We start from the raw sequence: 27,858 nt of genomic DNA, 5'->3' as shown, positions 1-27,858 counted from the left end.
CAGAAAAGCAGACTGCTGTTCGTTGTTACTCCAGGCACATGCAAACATTTACAGGGCTCAACTGGGCATGGGACAAGCATAATGGGGGCCCAGGACCCATGATACAACCATGGGGTGACCTAGGAAGCCCTTCACTTGAGGGCCAGTGACACCATATGGACCCAGGAAATAGCCACCATAGCCAAAATGCAAAACTCACCTCTGTCAAACACCCTGTATCTTCAGAACTTGCAACGTAGGTGTGACTCTCCCTTTTGCAGATGAGAACCCTGGAGTTTAGGGAGGCTCAGTGAGTTGCCTGAGATCCTCCAGAGAGTAGACGTTAGATCGGCCTGCCTGAATCTAAAGCCCGTGTGTACCCCCTGGCAGCACAGTTATTCCTCATACATATCAGCCGCCTTGAGCCCAAACAAGTGGAAGACATCTAACAAGCAGTTAATCCAATGGGTATCAGACATGGATTTTTGTTGTTGTCCTGGAACCATTGGTTGGAACAAAATTTAATCAGAGGCAAGAATCAAATAAGAAAGACACTAAATTCAATGTGGTATCCTGTATTTGGTCCTGGAAAAGGCAAAGAGCATTAGTGGAAAAGCTAGTACATCTGGAGTTAAATACTAAAACGATGATACCTAGATAGATAGATAGATAGATAGATAGATAGATAGATAGATAATAGATAGACAGACAGACAGACAGGAGCTTCTCTTGCAGCAAGACTATGGCGAGGAGAGGGCTGGCCTATTGAGGTCCAAACCTGCGTGCTCAGTCACCAACACCTCACCCCATCTCAGCCCAAAGACAGCTCAAGGTTCTCCTGGGGAACACTGTGGAAACCCTTATGCTGATCCAAACTCCTTACCTTATAGATGAAGAAGTGAAAGCCCAACGACTGACGTAACTTGCCCAATAGCACTCAGGTGGACATGGGCAGAGTGGACAAGAAACCCAGTGTTTCAGGCTGAATGTGTTGAAGCCCCATGTTGAAGCCCCGCCCCACAATGAGATGGCATTCCAAGACAGGGCCTTGAGGAGGCCCTAGGTGAGTCATGAGGGTAGCCCACGATGGGACGAGTGGCTGTATGAGAAGAGGAAGGGACACCAGAGCTGTGTCTCTCCAGTATGTGACAACAGCAAGAAGGAATCTATAAGCCAGGAGGAGCGCTCTCCCAGGAGCCCAAGTCTGCCACCTTAATCTTAGACTTTGCAGCCTCCAGACCTGTCAGAACTGACTGTGTGCCATTTATGCCGCCTGGTCTGTGGAGTTTTGTCATCGCAGCCTGAGCTGAGCCACCCAGTCTCCCCCAGGCCGGCACTCTTCCCAGTCCACCAGCTGGGGTGAGGACACATGGAGTTTTCAGATTGATTTTCAATTCCACTTCTGCTCATAAACATTTTTAACTGAAACGTACCACTTTCCAAAACTGTTTGAATTTTGCAAAAAGGTAAACTTGTTTTAAACGCTTATATTCCAGAAAGCTGCAGCTGAAACACTGTCAGGTACACAGATGAGTCGCTATTTTTCTTATTCAGTTGGGCATCACTGTATCACTGCAGCAGTGGTCCTCAGCCCCCCACCCTGCCTCCGGATTGTCTGGGAAGCCTGTTAAAAGTCCGGGTTCCTGGGAAAACCTAGGAGATTCTAAATCATTAAAACTTGAGCATGGATCCCCGTTTACGGTGGTTTTCTCAGGGAAGACAAACTGGGGAATGAGGGATGGATGTGGAAGGAAGATTTATGTAGTAATATGCTTTTTATTATATGAAGTTTGCAAACCTAAAAACTCCCCATGCACAGCTATAGGAGGGAAGTACAATCATAATGATACTTGTTGGACCTCTTAGAAGTACAGCATCACAGAGCATTGGCTGAGCGGCTCCAGAAGCCTAGTGAGCTAGAGCTCGGTTTGCGATCGTGAGCAGAGGAGTCCAGCAGCCTGGGATCTGAAGCTGCCTCTCGGCCCCAAAACCAGTGTTCACTTTTCTGAGCATCTCTCATCCGTAAAACTCACACAAGGGGACCTGCCTGACAGACCTGTGAGGATGAATGGAGACAGTCAATGTAAAAAGCACTTAACACAGAGCTTGGCACAGAGCAAACCCTCAATCAATAATAAATATTCTTTGGGCTTTTTTCCTCCATAAGCCCCTGTGCTGGAATAGAGGCTCCTGATACAGTCAGAACCGAATTATTTAGGAAAGCAAAACTCTTCTTTGTTTTATGAAACCAAATCAGTTGACTTAAAGCAAGAAAGTGTACGTGCCAAAAAAGGCCTCCACATGCCCTGCTAAGTGCTGATGGCCAAGATTTCTCAGCCCGTTTTTTCTGCGGTTAGCACCAATCTAGGAAATGAGAACTCCTCAGGCATTTCATTGAAGTTGTAAATGTGTGCGTTCATAACTTTCTTGGACCTCTTCCTCACTATTCACACTATTTTGAAGCTCTGGCTTATTACTTTATATATTTTTGAGCTCTATTTTCCTTAGAGATAAAATAACAATCATATATTACAAAATATTTCAAAAATGGAGAGGAAAAAATTCATAATTCCACCACCTTATCACAATGGATGATGGTAGTATTTTGGTATATTTTCTGCTGGAATGTTTAACATGTGAGTTTTTATAATTATAAACATTATATTTACAGTGAACACAATTTTCTCTCTCAATTTTTCTCCTAAAAGTATATTGCAAATATTTTCCCTATTACGGCAAAGTCAGTATAACCACCGAGTGACCATTCCACAATATATTTAATAATTCCCCTATTGTCTAACTTTTCAGTGTATTCCATTTTTTCCTGTTTTTTAATAATGCTGTAATCGACATCATTGTATGCAGATATTTTTATTATATTAAAAACTATTTCTTTAGGCCAAATTCACACAAACGACAAGCCTTCTGGTTTTCAAATAAAAAATTGCACTAGGTAACCGTATTGCCCTAACTAAACTTAGAGAAATCACAGCAATTTCATGTGAACGTGATTTCTCTCTGGTTTTCAGAATTATCAGGGGGATAGCTTTTAGCAAAGCAGAAACAAGGCAGCTTGTGATCAACCAGAGACAATTGCAAAAAGTTCAAAGGACACCATCTATTTGGCTGCTACAACTCCAACATCAATTTTGAATTAGAACCAAGAAACAAAGCAGAGTTTTGAGAAACATCAGTGCCTGTCATCCACTGTGCATGTCTTTTTCCACCCGTGAACAGGAAGGGAAAGAAACTGGCCTCCATGGAAATTAACTCTCTGTGGAAATGACTATGTACACCAACAAAAATAACCCTTTGATATCACTCAGGGACTATCTGGGAAGCTTCTACCTCTACCTACGGGCAACAGTTCACTCATCTTCCATGATTCCAGGGAGACAGTAATCCATTTCAGCAAGACCTCATTTCCTCTAATTACAATGTGCATTTCTTGAGCACTTACCACATGCCAATTTCCTAACATATATGCTAAACGTATGACGATTTTCATCCCATTTTATAGAACACACGCTGAGGCACTGAGAGACTGTCATTTTCTCAAGATCAGCAGTTAGTAGGTGGGAGATTTGGGCTGCAAACCCAGAAATCATTATGTCAACCAGCCCCAGAGATCCCTCCGCCCTCGTTATTGTTGCCTGGGGCTCACCTGTATTACTTTCCTATTGCTGCTGTAACAAATCACTACAAATGTAGTGGCTTACCGCAATACAGTTCTGGAGGTCAGAAGTCTCAAAAGGGTGCACAGGGCTCGGTTCCCTTTGGAGAAGCTGTTTCCTTGCCTTTTCTATCTTGCAGAGGCTGCCTACATTTGTCAGCTCATGCCTGTTCCTCCAGATTCAAAGCATCAGACAGCACCTCCTCTCTCTGATTCTGTTTCCCTCTGCTTCTGCCCTCACATCACTTTCTCTCTATAATTCTGATGCCCCTGCCTCTCCCTCAGAAGATCAGTGTGCCCCCTGGATAACCCAGGACAATCTCCCTATCTCACGATCTTTACCTTAATCACATCTGTGAAGCCTCCTTGCTGTATAAAGTAACATTCATAGATGCTGGGGGTTAGGAGGTGAACATTATTCAGTGTACCATGCCTGGGAAGTAAATAAAGCTGAAAAACAACTTGGAAAGAAACAATGTAGCTGCATAGCTTCTTTTCTGGAGATAATACAGGAGGAGAAAGCTGTTGTTACATTTAGAATCCCAGCAATCCCCGCAGAGGCAGCAATAGGAAATGGAGAGTATACCAACCCCCTTAAGTTTTGAGCCCCTAATAGGTTCCTCATTCTTCACCCACCTGAACTCAGTTCATCATCACAGCGAATCTGGATGGAAGGGCACATGCTTGCTCACAGAACAGAGATGAGTAAACAGAGGCTCGGATTCATTACCTAACTCTCCTGTGGTCACACAGCAATGTTGGTGGGCACCAGGACAACACTGGGGATTTGCAGTAAAAGGAAGCAGCCCTCTGCATACAACCTTCCGGCACCACCACTTTCACAGCGTTTTATCACTGGTTTCTTAGTTATGTATTTGTCTAATGTTTATTGTGTCTCTCTTCATGAAGATAAGGACTTTGTCTGTTTCTGTTATCCCCTTTCTCCCCCTACCCCCACTCTTAGAATAGGCCAGGCACATAGTACATACTAAATCAACATTTGTGTGATAAATAAAGAGCACGCCTTCAACCTGGAGGTAACCCATGTGAGCAGACTCAACCACTTACAGCATGGACGGAGCGCTGGAAATGAACAAACACCCCAAAAGACTTCTCTGCAGCCAAAATAAACAACCCTAAGTCCAAGTGGAGGCACTGGCTCTTCGGAAAACCCCTGGAGACCTAGTTCAGATCCCTCTTCTCGTTTGGAACCAATTTGTTGAGCTCCTTATCGCTTAACTTCCTCCTAAAAGGGATACGCCTCAGCTATAGTTAAAATTACAAAGGAAGCGAGGTAATGTACATCAAAATCATAGAACTCAAGGAGTGCGTCAGTGACGTTACAGCCGCTTTGGGCGAAGACAAGGAGTCAGAGAGACTGATTACATTTCTGCAACTGACAAGTTGCAAAGCTCTGTCACTCCTGTGCTCCTCACTTAGCCCCTACAAAACGGATTGTCTTCAGTCTTCGGCCCCATCCTCTGAAACACCCATGACTAAACAGAACAACATAGACTCCAAGAGATGATACTCTTTCAGGCATGCAGGACTTTGTCGTTATGGGCACATATGCTCAATCCTTTTTAAGTTTGGACTGCAGGGAAGTGCGATGGCCCCTGCACTGTGATTCACACATCGACCTCAAATATACCTCCCCCGTGGCAACCCTGCGTTTCTTATCTATTTGTCTCTCTCCCCTGGAAACTAAAAGCTTCTTCATGGCAGATAAGTGGCTTAATCATCTTTGCATCTCTAACCTTTAGTGACCGGCACCTGCATGTTGGGTGAATGAATGAGTCTTTTATTAGAGAACTAAGGCATAATTATTAAAATTTCAGAATATAGAGAAAGGTAGAAAGCAAGAAGTATTTTTTATGATCATAAAACCTTTTATTATATTTATCTCTGGCCTTTTTTTTTTTTACTGTAGTATAGAGTGCTTTTTCTTTGTATTTTTCTCCTTACAAAGTCCTATGCACACATTTGTGCATTAGGGTATTTTCACTAAACACTGTAACACGAGCTTTACCCCATCTCCTAGTTCTGAAATCGATTGAAGATGAAGAATGTTCTAACACGACTCTTGGGGGTACAAACAACTTTTATGTCCTTGTGTGCACTCTCAACCTTAACTCTGGTGTAACCCGAAGAGAATTCCACCTGTGTCTCAGCCTGTATCAATCAGGCTTCAGTTCCCTGACTCCACTAGAAAGTCCCTTTGTCTTTCCTGCTTTACCTTTTAGGGCCGGCGCCCTGCACGGGGATGCTTCCATCCCTCCATAGCAGCAGCACTCACCTAAATCCATCCCCAAACCCCCCAGCAGGAGTCTTCCAGCAAAACATGGTGTCGGACATTCTGGTTCTAGTGATGTTTTATTGGGTTTTTTTTTTTATTAAAATGAATGTTTTCATGAATTCACGAAATATGTTAGCCATAACCATCACAGAGTTCCAGTTAATGATTAAAAAACAAACTAAACACGGGAAGAAAAGTCAAGACACCTTCCATACTCCAAATCCTTTCCCCATCAACAGAGAACAGGGGCCAATGCCTTGAAACCAAACATTTTTATGAAACCAAACCTCGTAAAACGTGAGTGAGCAGACCTTTACCTCACTCAGGCCACGAAGATTAATAGACACGCTGAAAGCATTTGCTTCACTCTTGCTCAACTGAACAAATACATCTTTTATAAAACAAAATCCAAAACCTTGGCCATTCCCAGATATCTAAAATCCAAGACTCTTTGCTTTCAAATTCCTTAAGGAGACAATGGAGATGAAGAAAATTTGGAACCCTAACCAAATGTTTAAATCTGGTACCAGGAAGAGAAGCAGCAGCTAGGATTCTACACTGAGGACAAACGAACAAAATAAAGGAGAAATACACTGAGATAAATAGCCACAAACCATCTTCTCTATTATCAATGTTTTCTTTTTTTGAGGAAAAGATCATTTTTGTATTTACACAAGATATTGTCCAATGGATGGGTAGAGTGAGGGTTTTTTCCTTTTATTTTTATGCAGCATTTACTGACTTTCTAAGACCAAAAGAAATATGCTTATTGCCCCTCGCAGAAAATTGAAAGGCAATAGAAATGGAAGTAGCAAATGCAAATGATCCGTGGCCCTTCATATGGTGACACAGCCACATTAATATTTTGGTATTGAGGCTTCTCATCTTTTTGATACATATATACATTTTTTAAGCCAGAATGAATGTTCCAACACTAGAGACACTATTAGGTAGCCTACTTTTCCCCTCAATATATCATAAACATTTGCCTTTGTCATTAAATGTTCTTACAGAATATAAATTTTAATGGCTGTAAAATAGTCCTTTTGTTGATGTGCCATTAACTTAACCAGTCTAGAACTACAGAAAAAATCGTGCCTGCTGGCAGAAATGTAGGTTTTGCTGTGATCGGTACCATTGTACGTATAGCTTTGCCTTCATCTTTTTTTTATTTTCTTCAAATTAAACCCTAAGAGTGGGAGTGTTGAGACAAAAGGGTGCCCAGTTTTCAAACTCTTCATATATATCTGTCAGCACACATTTTGCACTCTGAAGATTGTGTCCCTTTGTATTTGCACAGGTAACCTGTGGGCACGCCTGCCCCCTCCCTGGTTTGAATTCGTGCATGTTTACCCAACTACTAAGCCATTAAAAATGATGTCATTTTGCTGCCATTCATTTATTCATTGAACAAGGACTTACACAACACGTTTTGTGTGCCGTGGTCTGTATTTGGGTGGGAAGCCCTGTAGCAAACACAGACTCTGGCACTAGGCAGACCAGGTTGGAACCCCAGCTCTGGCTTGGTCCCTCTGTGACCTTGAGTATATTTCTCATCTGATCTCCTTTTTCTCAGCTTTGAACACCCACCCACCAGGTGATTCTGAGAGTTAGCCACGCTGACATGTGCACAGGGGTGGGGCCCAGGACGGGTCAGGTGCCCCTCCGTAAGTGTTGGTGCCTGAGCTCAGATTCCAGACCAGCCTGGGCAACTACTCCATCAAGGCACCAGCTTTGTCCACGACACTTGACAAGGTCTCAATGGAGAAGACTCAGCCCTCCGCCCTGCTATGTGCTGGTGTCTCAGACGGCTCCTTTCCATCCGAAGGAAGAGAGATGAGTTATGAGAAGCTGATTTCTGCAGCTTGTTAGAGTTCCCACCAACATGACATCCCTGCTAAGACAGGAAGTGTGGCTGCAACACGGCGCATCTGTTCTCGTGACTTTGAAGTCCCCCTTTAAACATCACAGGCTTTAGTGGATGGAGAATTGGGCTGAAACTCAGCCAACTTGGACATCACGCTTAGCAATTGCACTCTGTTCTGTCTTAGCCACCTTTCTCTATACAAAGAATTTCAAGCAACAATCCAATGGTAGGCTTGGGTTTCCTGCTTCAGATCTTTTATAAAGAAATTTTTAAATATTTATTTATTTATAAAGCTATAAAAAAGTACAGGTACAGCTAAAGCTCCACTTTGATCCTTTTCTTGCTCCTCAACCACTCCTCTGAAGCTAATGCGTTTCATTCCAGTGTTTTATTTTTTATTGTGGTGAATCTTACATAACATAAAATTCACCGTCTTACAGTGAATTATTCATTGTATTCAGTGTATTAACAATATGGAGCAACCACCACCTCTACCAAGTTCCAAAATACTTTCCCACCCCAAAGGAAAACCCCATACCATTACGCAGTCCCTCCTTGCTCCTCACTCCCACCGTCCAGCCTCAGCAACCACCAGTCTGCACTCTGTCTCTACGAATTTACCTGCCGTGGATATTTCACCCAACCAGACTCACGCAATTGGTGGCTTTTTGTGTCTGGCTTCCCTCATTCAGAATGTTCCCGAGGTTCATGGACATTGTAATACGTATCGGTGCCCTGTTCACTTTGATGGGTAAATAGTATTCTACTGCACGTCCCTGCTGCCTGATTCAGGCGGGAGAGTTCCACGCACACCTACTTGCTGCCTGCTGCGTTGTGCCAAGATATGAAATTGATGATGATCCAAACTAAGACCCTGTTCCTCTAATGTGCCAGCTGGTGGGCGCTGCAGATAGAAAGAGCAGCTGGGTGCTGTCGCCTATGTCTTTTGTCACCAGTAGGTCTGGACTCAAGCCACAGCTCTAGCACTTTCTAGTTACGTGAGTACAATAAAGGCAACTGGCCCTTCATGCCTTTGTTTTTTCATCTGTAAAATGGGGACGAAACTTCCTCTGAGGCTGCTGAGTGTAGCTCACAAGATGATGCACACAATACATTGTGCAGTGATTGTCACACAGTATGTGACCAATACAACAAAATTCAAAAACACCAAGTGGCAGGCAGTGTTCCAGCGGTAAGGGCAGCAGCAAGCAAAACGATAAACAGTAGAGAGCTCGCGGTCCAGAGAGGAAGCAGACGAGATAACGTGGAAATCGTCACCTGTGCGATAATAGGGTTGGGTACCACAGGAACAGAGGGAAGGTGCTGTGGAGCTAGCTGGTGCTGATGAGTGCAGAAGAGGCTTCCCAGAGGACAATATGTCTGACCCATCAGACTTTAACAAATATATGTTCCAAACCTCCCTGGTTCTCTCTTTATCTTCTGCCACCACAGTGACCAGCCACGGTGGTCATCGCTTGCCTGCTTGGCTGCATCAGCCACCCTAGCGCTCTCTCATCCTTTCTCCACACAGCAACCAGAACCAGAATACCATTCTAAGCATAACCAAGATGATGGTTTCCTGTCCCATTGCTCTAAAGATAAAATCTACACTCTTCAAATCCCTGAAATGATTTGACCTTGCCTAACTCTTCTGACCACCTCTGTTATAGGCTACTTTGTGCTACAATGCCAGGCCACTGTCCTTTCATTTTGTAGAATTCCCAAAGCCCTGCCCTGTCCCAGGACCTTTACACATGCTTCTCTGCTGTCATCACCTGTGTAAGTCATCCTCAGGAATACCTCCAAATGTCCCTTCCTTAGAGTGGCCTTCCCTAATCCCTAGAATTAAACTAGGTCCCCCTTTTACGTCTCTGTCTACAACTGCTCTTCTTTGTCTATGTAGCACGTTGCTATCTTTAGTGTGTAGAAAGTTGCTGAGAAGAGGTCATAAAACGTAGTGGTTAAGAGTGAAGACTGTATGGTCTCAGGCAAGATACTACTTATGCCTCAGTTGTGTCCATGTACGAAATGAAAACAGTGGCGGAAGTCCTGACTGCTGGCTCGCTGGCTCCCTAACCGCCCCCCCCCATACATGCAGAGGCCTCATTGAGTCTGCTCAAAGGTGTTGACTGGGCACATAGTTGAAGATTAACAGTGAGTTTTTAAAAATGAGTGTGGGGTTGAACCAGGTGAAGAAACAGAGAGAGAGAGAGAGAGAGAGAGAGAGAGAGAGAGAGATCATGCAGGTTGAAAGAGAGGAACAGCACACAAAGCTGTAGAGCTCCTAGAAAATGAAGTGTGTGTGAGGACCAGAATGGCCTTGTCTAACTCTGGACCTCAACACATGACCGGTGGCTGGGACGGGAGGATGCTGGATAAACCTGGGTGGAATGAATAAACCACCTACAGATAGCAGAGCTGGCTTTCAGCTGGGCCTGGCAAAGTGGTAGATTCTAGAGAGCCCACAGAGCAAAGGAAGTTCAGACCACAGCCAGTGACCTGGGCAAAGGTCACTAGTAGGTTAGAGTCAGTGCAGAACCTTGAGGGGAAGGCTAGTGGGGCTGACACCTTGGGTATGGAAGAGATAGAAATGGCTTCTACCTCCTCCCTGGTCACATGACTCTTCGATCCTTGAGCAAGGACTCCTGGGAAGCTGTATAAGAATGTCCCACACTTCCAAGACCCCACAGAAGAGGAGCCTGGTGACTGAGGGCCTCTGGTGCCCTTGAGCCCTGGCCACACCAGGGGATGATTGTTCTGTCCCACTGCAAAGTGTCCTCCTGAGCTGTCTACCCAGGGAGACAATGAGATAACTTCAACCCAGGCAGAGTGTCTCATCACCTCTACCCAATCTGACAAGGCAGCTTGAGCACCTAACACTCCCAGCACAGAACTAATTCTGTGAACTTACTGATGAGCAAGGCTGAACCCCTGGCTGAGGGTGTGTAGGGAATTTGGAGCCACCAACCCAGAGACAGTACAATTGGCAGTACCGCTAGGAAACACGTTTTGGTGTTCTGTCCACAAAACACACATCCGTGGTCAAGCATCAGCGGAGGTCAGCTTCGCCCACCACGACAGTCACTTCCGAATCAACATTCCGTGGCTCTGTTTGGGTTCCAGCCGCTAACTGGGGACTGGAGGTTGTGGAGCTTACGTCCCCCTGGACTGTGTTCTCACACAGTGATGGTCAGTGTAAGTGCGGCCTTTTGGAAAGCAGTTTGGTAGCATGAACCAGGAGAGACATAAAATATCCAAATCTTTTGACCCAGTAATTCCTTTGTGGGCATTTATCTTAAGGAATTAATCCTAAATGGGAGTAAAGGCTTATGCGCAAATATTTTCAACGTAATCTCATTTATAATAGGAAAGAAATGGAAACAGCTTAATTGTCCAATAATGGGGGGGGGCTGGCGGTGAAGGAGATTAAATAAATTATGGCACAACTACTTGATATATATTGTCTGGCCATTCATGGTTCCAAAAAAGTAACAGAGGAGAAATGCTTATGATCTATTAGGTTAAAGAAAAAGCAAGCAGATGATCCAACAATCCCACTTCTGGGCAAATATCCGAGGGAGGTGAAAACAGGCTATTGAAGAGAGAGCTGCAATCCCCTGTTCGTTGCAGCACCTTTCACAATAGCCGAGATGTGGAAACACCCGCAGGGCCCAACAGTAGTGGGAGGGGTAAAGAAGGCGGGATCTACAGGATGGAATAGAGTTCGGCCTTGAGAAAGAAGGAAATCCTGCCATTTGTGACAACTTGGAAGGACCGTGAGGGCATCATGCTAAGTAAGATAAGTCAGAGAAAACAAATACTGCAGGATATCACTTGTACGCAGATTCTGGAAAAGAAACAAACACATAAAAACAGAGAGTAGAATGCTGGTTACCAGTGTCTGGTGGTGGGGGAGAGGAGGGAAGAGTTTAAGGGTAGAAACTTACGGCTAATAGTAAATAAGTAAATAGTACATAAGTCCAGAGCACAGTATAGTGAATATAAACACAACGCTGTATTGTAATCATCAAGCTTGCTAAGAGACTAGATCTTAATTATTCTCACTACAGAAAGAAATAGCTATGGTTATTATTATTAATGATAATATTACTAATATTGCTACAATGGCAATCATATTATAATACCTAAATATCAAATCAACATGATTTATACCTTAGTCACGCAGTTACATATCAAATATACACGTTTTATATTTTTAAGAAAGGAAAAGTGAACAGCAACCATGTCTGAGTAATATTACAAATCTTTAAACGAAAGATCTATGCACGTACGCACACACCAAACACAGAAAAAATAAACTAAAATGGTAACAGTGGTTATCTGAGAGAGGGAACTTTAATTTTTTTACTTTTATTTTTCTACCTTTTCTCCTCTACAAAATTTCTTCAATGGGCATATATTTAAAATATAACATGAAAAAATCCATTTGACAATTATGCTCAGCACACAGAGCATAGAAAATAAACTTTGAGGTGCACATACGTTTTCCCTGACATTTTGGAACAGGTGAAATTACCGGGACAGAAGTAAGATCAGCGGCTGGGTGACAGGGAGTTCCGACTGCGAGGTACGGGAGGAAATGTTTTGGAGAGAATGGGGATGCTTTGTATCTCTATCTGTGGTGGCTACACAACCACACACACTGGCCAATACCATCAAATTTTACCTATAAAAAAGGTGAATTTTACTCTTTGTAAATTATACCCTTTTTAACAAAGAATATTGCTTAGGTGTGATGGTAAATGAGCTTCTTAATCCAGATTCCATGAAACTGGGCAGATTTTTGTCTGTAGTTTCTGAGCTGAACACACCCAGTTGTTCTTACCAAATTTCTCAAATTCATCCACCCAAACTTCCCTAAGGTAGAATAAATAAAGCGGTGGTTTGCTTAGGAAAATCCTTTCTCTAACTTCATTCTCTGTCTACTCAAGGCTAGACTTCCAAATAACACATTTCGTTTTCCATTCTCGCTGCCATTAAATGTCATGAAGACAGACTCCTAAGCCAAGATGTGAACTAGTCCTTGGATTTTGCCCATGTGGATAAGGTGCTCACTTGTGAACAGAAGGGTTTTGGAGTCCAGCTCTGCCCTTAGCCGTGGTCCAACCTGTCCCTAACCTCAGTCCCCTCACTTGTCACGGAGGAGCCATAGCAGCTGCTTCGCAGGCTCCTGGTGAAGAATAAACAAGAAATGCATATAAGCACTCAGCACAGGGCCGTGCCATGATAAACTTGTGACAAAGGGTGACTCCTTTTTATTTTTTGTCACTCAGAGATGCGGCTTCTCAGAAACAACCTTGGGTGTCCATCAATGGATGTATATGTATGGGCAAAGAAAATGTTATATATATAATATACACATATTATATATATAATGGAATATTACTCAGCCATTAAAAAGAATAAGGTCTTGCTATTTGTGACAACATGGATGGACCTGAGGACATTATGCTATGTGAAATATCAGACAAAGGCAAACACAATACGATCCCACTTGAATGTAAGATCTTTTTTAAAAAATCAAACACGGAATTCATAGATACAGAGATCAGATTGGTGGCTGCCGGAGGCAGGGTTGGGGGAGGGGGATGGAATGGGGGAAGGCGGTCAAAAGAAACAAACTTCCAATTAAAACAATTAAGTCCCAGGAGGTAACGTACAGCACAGTGACTCTCATTAAAGAGACTGTGCTGTATATTTGAAAGCTGTGTGGGGGGCAAATCTTAAAAGTCCTTATCACAAGACGAAAAATGTGTAACCCTGTGAGGTGATAGGTGTTCACTGCACTTAGTGCGGTGATCATTTTGCAACATACGCATATATTGACCCAAGAGGTTATACACCTGCAACTATAACTCCATTTTAAAAACAGAACACATACACGCAAAACAAAGTTATCTCTCAAATGCCAAACGTTTCAAGAAAATGTGACTATTAGCTCTCCAATTCCAAGGCTCTTCCACTACCTAACATTGTACAGACAGCCCCCGTTCTCCAGTGTTGCCCAAAGGTGGCAAACACAAGGCCCGAGGGCCAAATCCAGCCCTCCACCTTGTTTTATCCAGCCGGGCACCTTGTTTCTACCTGGCAGCAGCACGGAGCTCCTTGCCCCTAGTTAAGGAGTAGTTACATTTATACAGTCCTAAAATTACATTCAGCCCTTTGAAGGCAACCACAAGGCTGATGTGGCCCCTGGCGAAAATGAGTTTGACACCCCTGGAAGGACCCTAACGGTGTGGCAGGCTTTGTCAGTGAGGGCCAGCGAGTGGGAGACCTGCCCAGCGCCACCCGCTCTGCACGTGTAGCAAATCTGAAGGCCGCTCTGCAGCCTCCTTTCCCGGAACCCACGTCCTCTGGGAATGTCTGTAACGAGCCATCGGAGAGCTCCCCTTGCTCTCTGAAAACTTCACTGAAAAATCTTGATAACCATATAAAATTACATTTTGGATCGTTTAGTGCACAATATAGCAGCTTGTGTTAAAGTGCTTTGAAGACATTTTTTTACTGATCTAAAGTATGCTCGTTTTGGGTTAAAAGGCCTCCAGGGCCAATGGAGATGCATGGTGCCAATCACTTTGTTACTGTCCAAGTTGATAAAAATGTCTAGGGTTTCCCAAAATAGTTATGGAGTAAATGATACGATGTGTGGAATTTGGGAGGGAAGGGAGAACAAATGGCTGGGTGTGTCCGTGAAACGTGACTCCCCGTGGGTGGCTGTTGATCTGGGTGGTGGGTTCATGGGAACTCATTGTCCATCTGATCTCTATTTTCATGTATGTTTGAAATTTTCTGAATTTTAAAATTTTTCTTATGATTTAAAATATGAGAAGCGATGTTTTGTGTATAAAGACAAGGATCAAGTATTATAATCTGGGATAATACTACCCTGTTAATTCCCAATTGCCTACAGCAGCGGATATTTATGTCTTTAAAAAAATTCTGCAGTGTCTTTTCTGTGTGTTAGGAACCGGTCTTGGTGAGAGGCTGCGCTATGCAGAGGAATCTTAGAGATAATGCAAGAGCCCCAAGATCTAATTATGATGTTGTGTGTGAAAGTGACCTTTGGGCAAATCACTTCTCACTGAATCTGTTTTCCCATCTATGAAATGGGGAGATCAGGCTGGTGACTTCTGAGGCTTCCTCCTTCCCTAATGATGCAAAATTCCCCCTGGACTGTGAGCTCCTGGTGAGGGGCGGGGCGGGGCAGGGGGGCAGGGGGTGAGGGGGGGTGTCTGTGTTCCTCTGAACTCCTTTTCTCCAGGGCCTGGGGCAGCACCTGGCACATGATAGGGTTCCATGGCATGTGTTCATTCAGTGAATGGGTGAATTTTCTTCTTTTAATATGCAAACTGCTGTTCTCTCGAGGACTCACATCTTTCCATTCTGAAACCAAACTGAATCTTTACAGCTTGTTGAACTCACCTGGACAAGCCAGGAAAGTGGAAAGAGGCATCACCCCTCCTTATATCCTCTCCAATATTGTAACCACACTAGGGTTGAGGGGGAGTCGACAGCATGACCCATAAAACCCCGCGCACAGCCCTCCAGGGGCTCCAGCTAGCCCCAGGATCAAGACCAGAACCTCCATGGCCGCACAGCCTTGCCTGGGCCAGGCACAGCCTCCCTGCAGGCACATGTCCTCTTGTGTTCCTTCCAGTGGTCTTCTTTCAATAGCATCCTCTTCTACCTCAGGGCGTTCCCTCAGCCTGGGGGTGCTTTCCCACCCCTCTTCCTGTTCCCTAGTTCAGGTCAGATGTTCTTTATTTAGGCAAGCCTGACCCCTAGTCTCAACTAAGCCACCGCCCCAAAGGCTCTCACAGCAAACACCTTTTACTGTTCCTTCAGAACACTCCCCAGAAGTTACTGAATTTATCAAATTAGTAAGATGTACATAAGAAACAACTTCATTTTTCTCCTGTTAATTCTCCCAGTCAAATTCTGTTGGATCTTTCTCCTCTGCCCTTTCACCTTGGGCAAATTCCTTCGCTTTCTGGCCACTTTCAGTTACGTGAACAATCTTGTTAGTCAATTATAACTCATTTTCAGATAATAAAATAAATCTAACTCAAAAATTCAATTCCACATTCGATACAAAGCCTGTTCCCTTTGCATATCTGCAGCTCAGTATATGCTATGCCTTTTCTTTCTTCCCCCATCTCCTACCCCTCCTTCCACTTCAGGCATGTCTAGAGTCAGATCAGAGGGTAGGAGAATTGGAAAAAAAAGACCAAGGTACTTTTACTCAATAGGTGTTGTTCGCATGGTTCTCCCCTGGCTCCCAGGGTGTGCTGTGTGCTCCAGAACTTTAAGGGCTAGCTTTCTCTGGTTGAACATAGTTCTGGGGTCATTGGAGGCTTTCTGAGGGACCCTTATCCTGAACAGTTCCCTGACATGGATGAGTCACTCCTGGATCCCTTGCATTGTCCCATACCAGCTTCAGCTTTTGTACTCAGCAATACACTCAATGGCTTCTAACTGGCTTTCTTACCCTAGAGGGACTCCCTCCTTGCTCAACAGATCCCATAAATGGCCCAAACCCAGCTGCCATCCTCAGTACCATCTGCCTCTTGGGGAAACTCAGATACCCTCGCCTCTCCAATAGCTGTCCCTACCCTGCTCTCTCTCCTTCAGACAGCCCCTGGCCTTCAGGATTCTGTAGTTTCTGTGATCACATAAGACATCAAACTCCAAGAGTGAACTTTTCATGAAGATAGCACCAAAAATGAAGAAGGAGGCCACTGTTCCTCCCAAAACAAAAGCCAATGTGAAGGCTTTGTGGGCAAAGAGAGCAGTGCTAAAATGCATCCACAGCCATAAATAAATAAATGAATAAATAAACAAATAAATAAAATTTGCATGTTACCCACTTCCAATGGCCAAGACACTGCAGTTCTGAAAGCAACCCAAATATCCTGGGAAGGGTGCCCCCAGGAGAAACAAGCTTGACCACTCTGTCGTCATCAAATTGCCCCTGACTACTGAGCCATGAAGAAGACAGAAGACAACAATGCACTTGGGTTCATTGTGGATGTCAAGGTCAACAAGCACCAGATCAAACGGGCTGCGAAGAAGCTCCGTGACATTGACGTGGCCAAGGTCAACACCCTGATCAGGCCTGATGGGGAGAAGAAGGCATATGTTCAGCTGGCTCTCAACTAGGATGCTTTGGAAGCTGCCAACAAAATTGGATCATCTAAACTGAGTCCAGCTGGCTAATTCTAAATATAAAAATTGTTTTCACTGTAAAAAAAAGGAAAAAAGAATTGAAAAAAACCTCTGGGGGTGGGTCAAGCTCTCCCACAACTTGTTTATCACATTTCTCTGATCGCATGTTAGCTGCAAGGCTTTCAGTTTCAGAGCTCAGTTAACAACCCAGTGGAGTACAGAATAAATAGTTTCCTTCTTGCAGGTACCTCTAATATTATCTGTGATCTCCTGGGGTCCTTGCCACTAGGCTAGGGGGTGGGTGTCATTCCTCATGCCCTCCCTCATAGGAGGAGGGGGAGGAGAGAGATCCCCAGCACTCTTTCATCAGGTAAAAGCTCTCTACCTTGAAGGCTCTCTTCAACCATTAATCTTTTTGAACTTCTAGTTTTCTATTAGGTAGAGTGAAAGCAGATGATGGTCAGTGTCAGATCCAGCTGGTGTTTTAGCAAGTCTTCAATGAATGTGGGCACAGATTGCCCATTTTTCTCTGCTTTGAGTCTTCAACTAAAACTCCAAAGTGATGGAAAGTCCCAATTAACTCCCTATCTTATTAAACAGCATTTTGTGATTAATTGGTGAATGTCTCCTCCCCACTAGAATTTTCCTCTACAAGGGCTCTACGTTTGCCTCCATTGAGCACCAAGGCCAAGCATTCAGAATCTTGACCACAGTAGCAGCTCAATAAATATGTAATCAGCTAATGAAAAAAAAAAAAAAAAGAACAGGATGAAAGAGGAAGAAGACCAGGATCTGTATCATTGAAACCCTCTGGTTTGGAAGGACTAACACAGGGGGCATCATTTGAACAAGAGTAGATAAGGCAAAGTTTCCCAAAGACCAGCTGCCCTTCTAAATTACCCGTAGAACTTTTGAAAAATATAAATGGTCAGACCTGATTCAGTAGTATGCTGATTCAATAGTTCTAGCTAAAAATCAGTGAGCTAAGGTACATGAGAGAGTCCAAATAATGTGCCAGGAGGATTCATGGAACACAAGGCTATAACTGGTTGGGAGAATCAGGGAGACTTTCTGGCAAAAGGAGGACACATGTGAACAGGTAAAGAAAAGGGCGTGGGGAAAAAGTGGCTGGCAGAGACTTGCAAGCCAGAGGAGATAATATAAACAAGGCCCTAAAGCTAGAAAGAGATTAGACTCCAGACAGAACCTAGTGCCATGGGAAGGAAGAGTCAGGTATGCAATTCTCCTGAGGGCAAGCTGTTTGGGTGCAGAAACCTTGACTTGTAGTTGGCAGCACCCTAGGGAGGTAAATGGGATAGTGGTCAGGTGGGCCAACTGTGGATCAGACTGCCTAATTCCTTATCTATGGAAGGAAGATGATAACTTGGCTCACCTCAAGAGGTTATAGTGAGGATTAAGAGATAATAGTGTAATGTCTTAGCACATAAGTGTTCATTATATATCATTAGAACATTCTATTTTTACACATTATAGTACCTAGAATTGGTACATATACCAGTGGTGTGCTGAGTCAGCTTAGACCAGCTAACAAGGGCCAATTCTGCACATATCTTCCCAACTTTGCATTCAGTGAAGGTCATGTTCATAGCTTAAAATTGGCCATGATGGGAGTATTTACACCAAGTAAGTTGACAAAGCTATAAATCTGAATCTTTTTTATGGGAACTACTTTACCAGCACACTGTGAGATCCTCTGTGAACATGGATTATAATTAGTCTGTATTGAACTGAATTCAGCTGAAAAGTGAGTTGAGGCTGTGGGAGAACAAAGGCACAAGCTAAGAGAAAAAAAATTATCTGTCTGTGAAAAACAGAACAGAACCCTGGCCTTGGTATGAGTAACAAGTAAAAATGGAATCTCACATTTTACTCTAAGCCAATACTCCCTTCAGCGTATTCTTCTACCCACTACTTTTTACTACTGCCTCTAAAATAAGTGTGAAAATAATAGAGAGAAATAGTCACTAACAAGCTTTAGCTATATCTGAGGTCTGAATGCCCTAGGAGACTATTCTGTGAAGAATAAGAAAAAGAAGCAGAAGAAGAAGTAGGAGAAAGCAAAGAAGGAGAAGGAGAAGTTGAAGGAGAAGGAGAAGAAAGAAGACATCCAGGAATATGTAGCTTTTAGCAAATTATCTGAGATTTAAAAAATAAAAAGGAAATCAAATAGTGCAGGACAAAAAATACTGTGACACTTTAATAATACAGGAAACCTTATCATCAAACACTGAAGGGAAATTGAGGAAGTCGCGAATGGCATAGAAAAAGCAAATCTGTATACCCACAAATTGTATCAACACTTGGCCAAGTTAAAGCAGAAAAATTAGAATATATCTAACTCCTGGAGGTCAAAAAACAACTCATCCATTTGTAAGCTCTTTGGCAGAGATTGTGCTGTTCTAAAGGAAGTAAATAGAAAAGCCCTTTCAGGAGAAGTCATCACTTTTAAACAAGTAAATGAACATATCCAAAAGCTAGAACATCTGACATTGAATCTGTAGGGACTGGAGTCTAGTTCAGCCTTTTAGAAGACTTCAGTGTGGAGTGTGAGGGGATTTCTTAAGAGTCAGGCAGAGCTCTCCTACACGTGACAAAATGTTGTCCTGTGATGCTATGTTAGGAGTGAGCGAATGAAAGCATTTAGCCTCTATGACCTGCTTTATGACTTTAAGTTCAAACAGAGTCATGCCATTTGTTTTTTCAATTAGTTGCTAGGATCCCACTTGCTTTTACGGCAGGTAGACTAGTCAAGATTTAAATCCCTGCCTCCATGAATGATCTAGGAATTCTAGAGGCTTGCTTCATCCCAAAGGGGTCATCCCTACTTTCAACCCAGCTAGAAAGTAGGAAGCAAAACCTTTGATTGTCTGCTCTCCCTGTTGCTTTAGTTGCCACCAAATGGTGATGCTCAAGTCATGTGCAATCCAGTAGATGCTCATCCATTTGTAGAGGATGCTCTTGATGATCCCAGCATTAACCCCTTATTACCCCTTTACTAATATAATGACTTATAATTCACCATGTGTTCAACTGTCCCTCACAGGGTAGCTGCTTTGACAGAATGACTGAAAGCAGTCAAAGTTCCAGTCTCATTTACATACTGTACCAGAACTGGCCACCCCCAAATCCTTTAGGTCTTTTTACCCAGATTCCCATTTACGTCCTGGTTGATTCCATCCTGTGGTCTATAGTGTTTTACTTCACAACAGGCTTTGAAACAGGCCAACCCTATTGTCCATTACTAATTTCCCTAAATGTACATCATGGAGAGAAAGAGCTGGACCCTTGGTTCCTTTCTTTTTTAAGGGCCTAGATGCTTTAAGCAAATAACCTCAAACCCTCTCTAGCAAAGGTACCTAGGAGGGAAAACCTCCAATGAGCCACTAGCAAATTCCTCCCTTTGTATACAGCACAAAAAGAGTCATTTGAGTGATTTCTCTCCATAACAACAAAAACAGGCTTTCAAGGGGACTTGTATCTCCACCCTGATGCAATGAAGTGGCTGATGCCATTTTCTTACACTCTATCTCAGGAGGCACAAGTAGTCCATTAGAGAATAGTAAGAACAGTGAGGAAACCTAGAAATAATCAAGGACAACCATTTTATTTTGAGAATGAGAAAAACCCGGGGAGTCTTTCTGATGAAGATCCTACTCTGTAAAATGGTGGTTACCAGGGAATGAGGGGGCGGGGATAACATGGATGGTGTTTAAGGGTACAAACTTGTAATAAGTAGTAAATAAGCCAGAAAGATTTAATGCACAGGGTAATGAGTATAGATGATAATATTGTACTATAATTATGTAATGTAATAGTGCAACAGTGGCAACCATAGTACAATATATAAATTATTTGAAGGTGACACTCTGTCCACCTTTAACCATACAGTGTTACATGACAAATTTATTTAATTTAAAAAAAAGAACTTCATTTGGCAAAAACCTGTGCTTCACTTCTGTGTCAAGGAATTGTTTTTACCACCCTATGATAGCATTTAGATTTCAGACAGCCAACAAATTCAAAAGATGATCTCCTCCTGATGGGAGGCAGGATGGCAAAGGCACAATAAAGCTTATGGGAATGGGGAGCCCACCAAGCTTCTTGGTCAAATTTATGGTCAGTGTTCACTCCCTTACTTTGGAAATATTTCTACCAATTAGTCTTCTTAATTGCTTGAGAAGAATGGTGAGGAAAGCAAAATAATAACAAGATTTTTCAGTCCCTTCATTTTCACACATGGCATCATGCATAATATAATGCTGTTGCTAAGGAGATATCTAAGTACCTACTGGAAGGAAACAAAGGAATTGATTGCATTGAAGACGAGTCATCACGGGATTTTGAAGAACCATTCAACCTTTTGAGTTGTTAAGATCAGTTCTCTACAGGAAAAAAGACATACTAGTCTGCTAAGAATATCCAATTATATAACTTCGCTTCATTTTGCAGCATGTAGGACTAGAGGCCATTTTCCTGACACAGTTATCAGATTAGAGACATCGTCCCTTGTTATTCCCTGAGACACCACCCTATGCCCAGGGTCTGAAGGCTCTACCTTGAAAATTCCCAAAGAGGAAATGACTCTTTTTTTCTAAGTTGACGACTGATTTCCAGTCAGTGAGTAATTTTTTTTTCCTGAAACATTCACTCAGTGGAAAACAAATGAAGGAGGGGAAAAAATGAAGCAAACAAATCAGAAAAAGAGGCCACGATACACAGAGATGGAGGCGCCTCTAAATTTTGTCAACAAAAGCAGACACTTAAGGTTTATGTCAAACAAAACCATAATTTTAACCAACTCCTGGCTGCGCCTCGCTCGATGAATGACTTCCAGGGCCTCTGACTCTTTGGGACGAAAGGAGGAAATTATTTTTAGCACAAGTATTTGGAAACCTCTGAGAACTTGGATCTGTTTTTCGATGTGGTACCAACGCAAGTTTCTTGCTGAGCTCTCATGAAAGACGCTCGGTCTCTTGTGGATTTAGAATCCTGGAGCAACCCACCATCCCAGAGCAAGGTATGGTGTTTACTCTTTTTGTTGAGAGTTTTGGCAGATGTGGGAACCCTGGCCGTATCATTATAGTAGGTTTGGGTGTAGTAAATAGACAGGTCTGTAAGAGGGATCCATGAAACCAAAGGTCTGGGTCCAAATCTCTGGTCTGACCCTGGCTTTGTGACCGTGAAGAAGTTACCTGACCTCCCTGGACAGCAGCTCCCTGTCCAACCTACCACAAAAGGGTCTTTGGGAAGAGGATACGGACCTAACGTTGCTCTGTTGACCACAGTGTGTTTGACAAATGTCAATATTTCTCACTGTCTACCACCATAGCCCTTTACAGAAAGCAGCCGATGCTGTCGATAAGATAAATATTGGTGAATGAACATTTTTCTTCATTCAAATTTTGTTGAGCTTCTACTGTAGACCAGCCTTTGTCCTGAATGTTGGTGATACAGAGTTTATATGTGGTGGAGGAAAAGCACGTAAATAGTCACAACACAGTGTGGCATGGGGTCTTGTGGGAGACATAGGGACAGGACAAGGGGAGGTGATTCAGGGCCCACAAGAGGAGCAGGTCCCAGGAGGAAAACTGGAGCCTCAGAGTCAGATAAGAGGAGCTGCAAAACCCAAGCTCTGGGGCACCAGCGCCTGAGGTCCCCCCCCATCGTGTGTCACTCACCGTGCCACTCCTCCTGCAGCCAGGGAAGGAAAAGCCTGCGATTGTGAAACCTCTCCTCTGCAGGCCAAGGATCTGACTCGTTTTGGCCGCCCCTGGTTACCTAGCCTCTTCCTAATCACTTCCAGGCAAAACACATTTTCAACTTGAATTAATAATCCAGTCCAGCCCCCTGTCACGAAGTAATGGTATAGGTTCCCTCACATGAAACAGGGGAGAACTGAAGTGTTTGTGAACAGAAAGAGCTCAGCTCACGTCCTTCGGAGCCATTTTTATGACTGTGTGGACTTGGACCCTCGGTCTCCGTGTTCTTATTTGTAAAATAAAATGTTGTCTTTAAAACGCCTAGCACCGAAATAAGAAAACTAATATGTCTCCTTCATCCCCAAGTTTAGTATTTTAATGGTGGTAAAATATACATAATGTAAAATTTGCCATTTTTAAGTGTGCAGTTCTGTGTCATTAAGTATGTGCACCCCGTTGTGCAACCACCACCCCCACCCCCGTCCATCCCCAGAGCTTTTCACCTTCTGCAGCTGAGACTCTGTCCGCACTAAACACAGACTCCCCTTCCCCTCCCCCCAGTCCCTGGCAATCGTGCGTCTACTTCCCATCTCTACAATTTTGACCGTTCTGGTTACATCATGTATACAGAACCATTCAACATTAGTCAGCATGAAGTCTTTAAGATTCTTCTATGTTGCAGTATGTCTCAAAGTTTCCTTCCATTTAAAGGTGGAACAACATTTCACTGTAAGTCGATACCGTATTTGCTTTATCCACTCATCTGTTGACGGACACGTGGCTTGCTTCCACCTTTTGGCTGGTGTGAATATTGCTGCTGTGAACATGGACGTGCGAATATTTTCTGAGTCCCTGTTTTTACCTCTTTTGGGTGTATACCAGAAGTGGAACGGTTGGATCTCGTGGTAATTCCGTATGAAATTCTTGGAGGAATCACCATCCTGTTTTGCACAGCAGCCACACCACTGTACATTTCTAACAACTACAGGTTTTTTCCAGTTTTATTGAGATGCAATTGACATATAATATTGTGTAAGTGTAAGAGGTACAATGTGAAGGTTTGATACCCAGTCTCCCGTGGATTTATAATCGTAATTATTCTGAAATGATCACCACAATCAGATTAGTTAACACATTCATCACCTCCCATAATTATCGTTTTGTGTGTATAGTGAGAACGTTTAAGATTTACTCTTTCAGCAACTTTCAAGGATGTAATACAGTACTGCCCATGAGAGACACCATGCTGGACACTAGATCCCCAAAACATGTTCATCTTTTCACTGGATGTTTGACCACTTGACCAGTGTCTCCCCCTTTCTTGCACCCCCAAGCCCCTGACGACCACCATCTTACTCCATGTTTCTGTGATTTCAGCTGTTTAGATGCCACATATAAGTGATATTGTACAGTCTTTTTCTTTCTGTCTGATTTATTTCACTTGGTATATGCCTTCAGATTTCATCTGTTTTTCACAGGTAGCAGGGTCTCCCTCTTTTGATGGCTGAATGGCATTCCTTTGGATTTACAGAGCTATGTCCTCTGCACCCATTCGTCTGTGCACAGACACCCAGCTTGTTTCCACACCCGGGCTGGTGGGAATAATGCTGTGTGAACACGGGAGCACAGACATCTCTCCAATATTCCATTTTCGTTTCTTTTGGATAAAAACCCAGAAGTGGAATTGCTGGATCACGTGATAGTTCTATTTTTAGTTTTTTGAGTTGTTTTTGAGCAGTCATACTGTTTTCCTTAGCGGCTGTGCAAGCGCACGAGAGTTTTTACAAACGCCCTTTCTCCACACGCTCACTAACATTCCTTATCTCTTTCCGGTAACAGCCATCCTGGAGGGTGCAAGGTGATGTCGTGCTGTGGTTTTGATCTGCAGGTCCCTGATAATTAGTGACGTTGAGCACCTTTTCATGTAGTCGTTGGCCTGTCTTCTTTGGGACAGTGTCTGTTCAGATCTTTTGCCCACTTTCAATCAGATTATTTATTTTTTGCTATTGAGTTGTGTATGTTCCTTATATGTCTTAGATAGTAACGCCCTCTCCGATAGGTGGTTTGCAAACATGTCCTCCCGTGCTGTAGGCTGCCTTTTCCTTTTGTTGGTGGTTTCCTTTGCTGTGCAGAGTTTTATGTTTGCTGGAGTCCCAGCCGTTTATTTTTGCTTTTGTGGCTGTGCTTTCGTTTCATATCCAAAAACATTGTTGCCAAAACCAATGTTAAGGACTTTTTCCTGTTTTCATCGAGAGGTTTTATGGTTTCAGGTCTCACTTTTAAGCCTTTAGTCAACTTAAGTTAATTTTTTGAGTGGTATAAGTGAGGGGTCCAATTTCACTCTTTTGCATGCGAACCTCCAGTTTTCCCACCACTGTTTACTGAAGAGACTATTCTTTTTCCGTTGAGTATTCTGGGCTCTCTTGTCAAATAACATTTGACTGTACATACATGAGTTTGTTTTATTTTTATTTAATGAAGGGGGAAATGCTATTTATAAAAGGGATCTTGATCTGTGGACACAGTTTCTAGAAGTTCAATTTTGCACTGATTTATTTAGTATTTCCCCAAGTGTTTTCCATGGCTAATTTAGCAAGAACAAAGGGTTCCATCACGAAAGGAAAGAAAACCACCTTACAGAACACTCTATGCCACATTCCTGTCCTACAAATTCAAAGCACACAGTGACACGCAGGTTCTGAAACCTACAGTACCACAAAGTAATTTTTTCAGTATGTGTTTAAAAAACTAAATACCAGTTACTTTGTAATCCTACTGAAAAATAGAAGAGAGGGTCATTTACAATTAACATCAAGGACATATCTGTTCAAGAGCGGCAGTATTTCCAGAGTTTTGACTTTCTAACTCCAAAGAAGCATAATAGGGGGAGAAAGACATTTTAGCACGTATTCTATAAATCTGCATAATTCAATGTAATCCTTCAAAGCATTTTGTGTGAGAAGTGACTGCTAATGAACATGAGGATTTTCTGAAGTTTTGAAAATGTTCTAAAATCAGATTGTGATGTACAATGAGTTATATACTTTAAGTAAGTCAATTTTATGCTGTGTAAATTAAATCTCAATAAAGCTATTTAAAAACATTGTAATTTTTATGAAACAATGACACACACAGGTCAGTCCCAGCCAAAATAACCAATCAATTACAAACTAGTGGGGCAGTGAGGGAAAGATGAATTATTCAATATAAGTTGTTGAAATATAAAGTTGGGTCCCTACCTTACACATCTCATCAGAAAAATGCTAATGGGTCAAATAATCTTGAAGTAAGGAATTTTTTATAAACAGAATAAATTGAACCTAAAAATGTGTTTCCATGATAAAAATATTTTTAAATACATGAACAAAATAAAAAGGCAACCTGGAAAAAGCTTTTTACTGCTCATGTCATAAACCATGTGCAAAAATTATATATGGTGATATTCATTGAACTCTATGGAGATACTCATCACTCTATTATTAATAATAGTACCAGAATGCAAATATCCCAAATATCCATCAGTATGAGACGGGTTAAATACAACACATCCAGGTGATGGGTATTCTGTAGCCTCTAAAAGTAATGAGGCATCTCCGCATACACTGCTAACAAAAAGATCTCCAAGCTTTGTGAAAAAGCAAGGTTCAGGAAGGCGCATGCAATGTGCCAACATGGGGAAACTGCATGCCTCTTCTGTACCTTGCTTTTGAGAGACTGAGAGATCGAGAGGAAGAAGAAATTTACCTTTTTTTGCATACCCTAGTTCTTGAAGTTATGAATGTACACATTCTGCCCACATAAAAAAATACATATTTTAAATATTTTTAAATGCTCTAGACTATGAAAAATTAAAACAATTCAAGTCTTTTACTTGTATTTCTCAAACTCTGCCAAAGGAATGTTTCTTTAAATCCTCTCCTTCCTCTTTCTTGTGATATTGTAATATTCCATCCTCTCTAGTTGTCTTTTTTTCCCCACAAAACTCACATTTTCCACAAAAATAAAAACCTTCTCCTCTGTCCCCAGCCTGAGTTTCGGTGTGTGCCAAACACTGTTCTAGATAGTTGGACACGTCAGTGACTAAAAGATCCGGCCTCATAGAGCTTTCCTCCTAGCAGATGGAAATATCTGATATAAAAAAGAACAATAAAGATAATAATAATCTAGTGAGTTACAGGGAGATAAGTACAATATGGAAGAGAAAAAGTCAGCAGGGTGAGGGAGGGTCAGAAAGTAGGAGAAGGTGGATTGCAATGTTCAATAAGGTGGTAAAAGTTGGCTTTAATGAGAGGGTGGTATTTCAGCCAAGAGTTAAAGAAGGAGATGAGAGAATGAAGCAAGTAGACATCTGGGAGACCGAGTACTAGACAGAGAGAAAGGACTAGACTGAGAGAAAGTATGAAGATGCTAAAGCAGAGCACTCTTGGTGTCTTTGAGGAACACCAAGAAATTCAGTGTGACTGGAGCTGAGAAAGTGAAAAGGAGAAGAGTAGAAGATGGATTCAGGGTAGAAGGAGGCTTGGTTCCCAGCCAAGAAGGGCCTTATAGACCATCCACCATTGTTGCTGAGCTCACCCAGACTGTAAGCAAGTAGACCGGGTCGTCCATGTGGCACCTTGGTGAACGACCCAACAATGTGGGATGGAGCAGATCTTTATTTACAACATTCCACCTTGGCAGGTGCTCAGAGCACCTCAGCTCAGAGCCCTCCTTTCCCACAAGACCTAGCACTTCTCATGCTCCCCATAAGACCATAAGCCAAAACCCCCCAAAATTTCCCGTGTCCTTATCTGTGCAGAATCTGGGATACATCGCCATCAGCCCCCATATGATAGTCCAGGAAAGAATGTTCCCTATTACTCTGGATCATGGTGAAATTCAGGAAAGGGCACAAGTCTTAATAATCCAGGTGAAGTCCAGGTCTGCAAAGCATCATCTTACAAAGAAGTCCTTTGCAGCTCTGGAGTCAGCTACAGCCGCAGCAGTGCATGGCCTAATCCCATACTACAGACAGCGTGTCTCTGCCCTCACTATTACTCCCCGCAGGGCCTAGAGCACTTCTCCTTCCTAAGCTGCATGGTCAGGAGAGCTCTGCACAGCTGCTATGTTGCCGTGCTTTTCTTCTCCAAGTCGCATG

General features: G+C 42.8%; 1 protein-coding gene across 5 annotated transcripts in view; it reads left to right on the top strand.

The window, feature by feature from the left end:
- Positions 1 to 27,858, top strand: part of C1QTNF7 (C1q and TNF related 7) — a 232,775-nt gene that overhangs the window by 194,999 nt on the left and 9,918 nt on the right. The window contains exon 1 of one of the 5 annotated variants that reach the window (XM_045182988.2): positions 930 to 1,042. The exons of 3 other annotated variants lie outside the window; for them this stretch is intronic. The gene's annotated coding sequence lies outside the window, so the exon portion shown is untranslated. Of the gene's footprint in view, positions 1 to 929; positions 1,043 to 21,879; positions 22,040 to 27,858 lie in introns of those variants that run through there. One more of the 5 variants, XM_024573825.3, reaches the window with a different exon arrangement.

The sequence above is a fragment of the Desmodus rotundus genome, chromosome 4 (genome assembly GCF_022682495.2).
Source record: "Desmodus rotundus isolate HL8 chromosome 4, HLdesRot8A.1, whole genome shotgun sequence".
NCBI lineage: Eukaryota > Metazoa > Chordata > Mammalia > Chiroptera > Phyllostomidae > Desmodus > Desmodus rotundus.
This window is presented reverse-complemented; position numbering and strand designations above follow the sequence as displayed.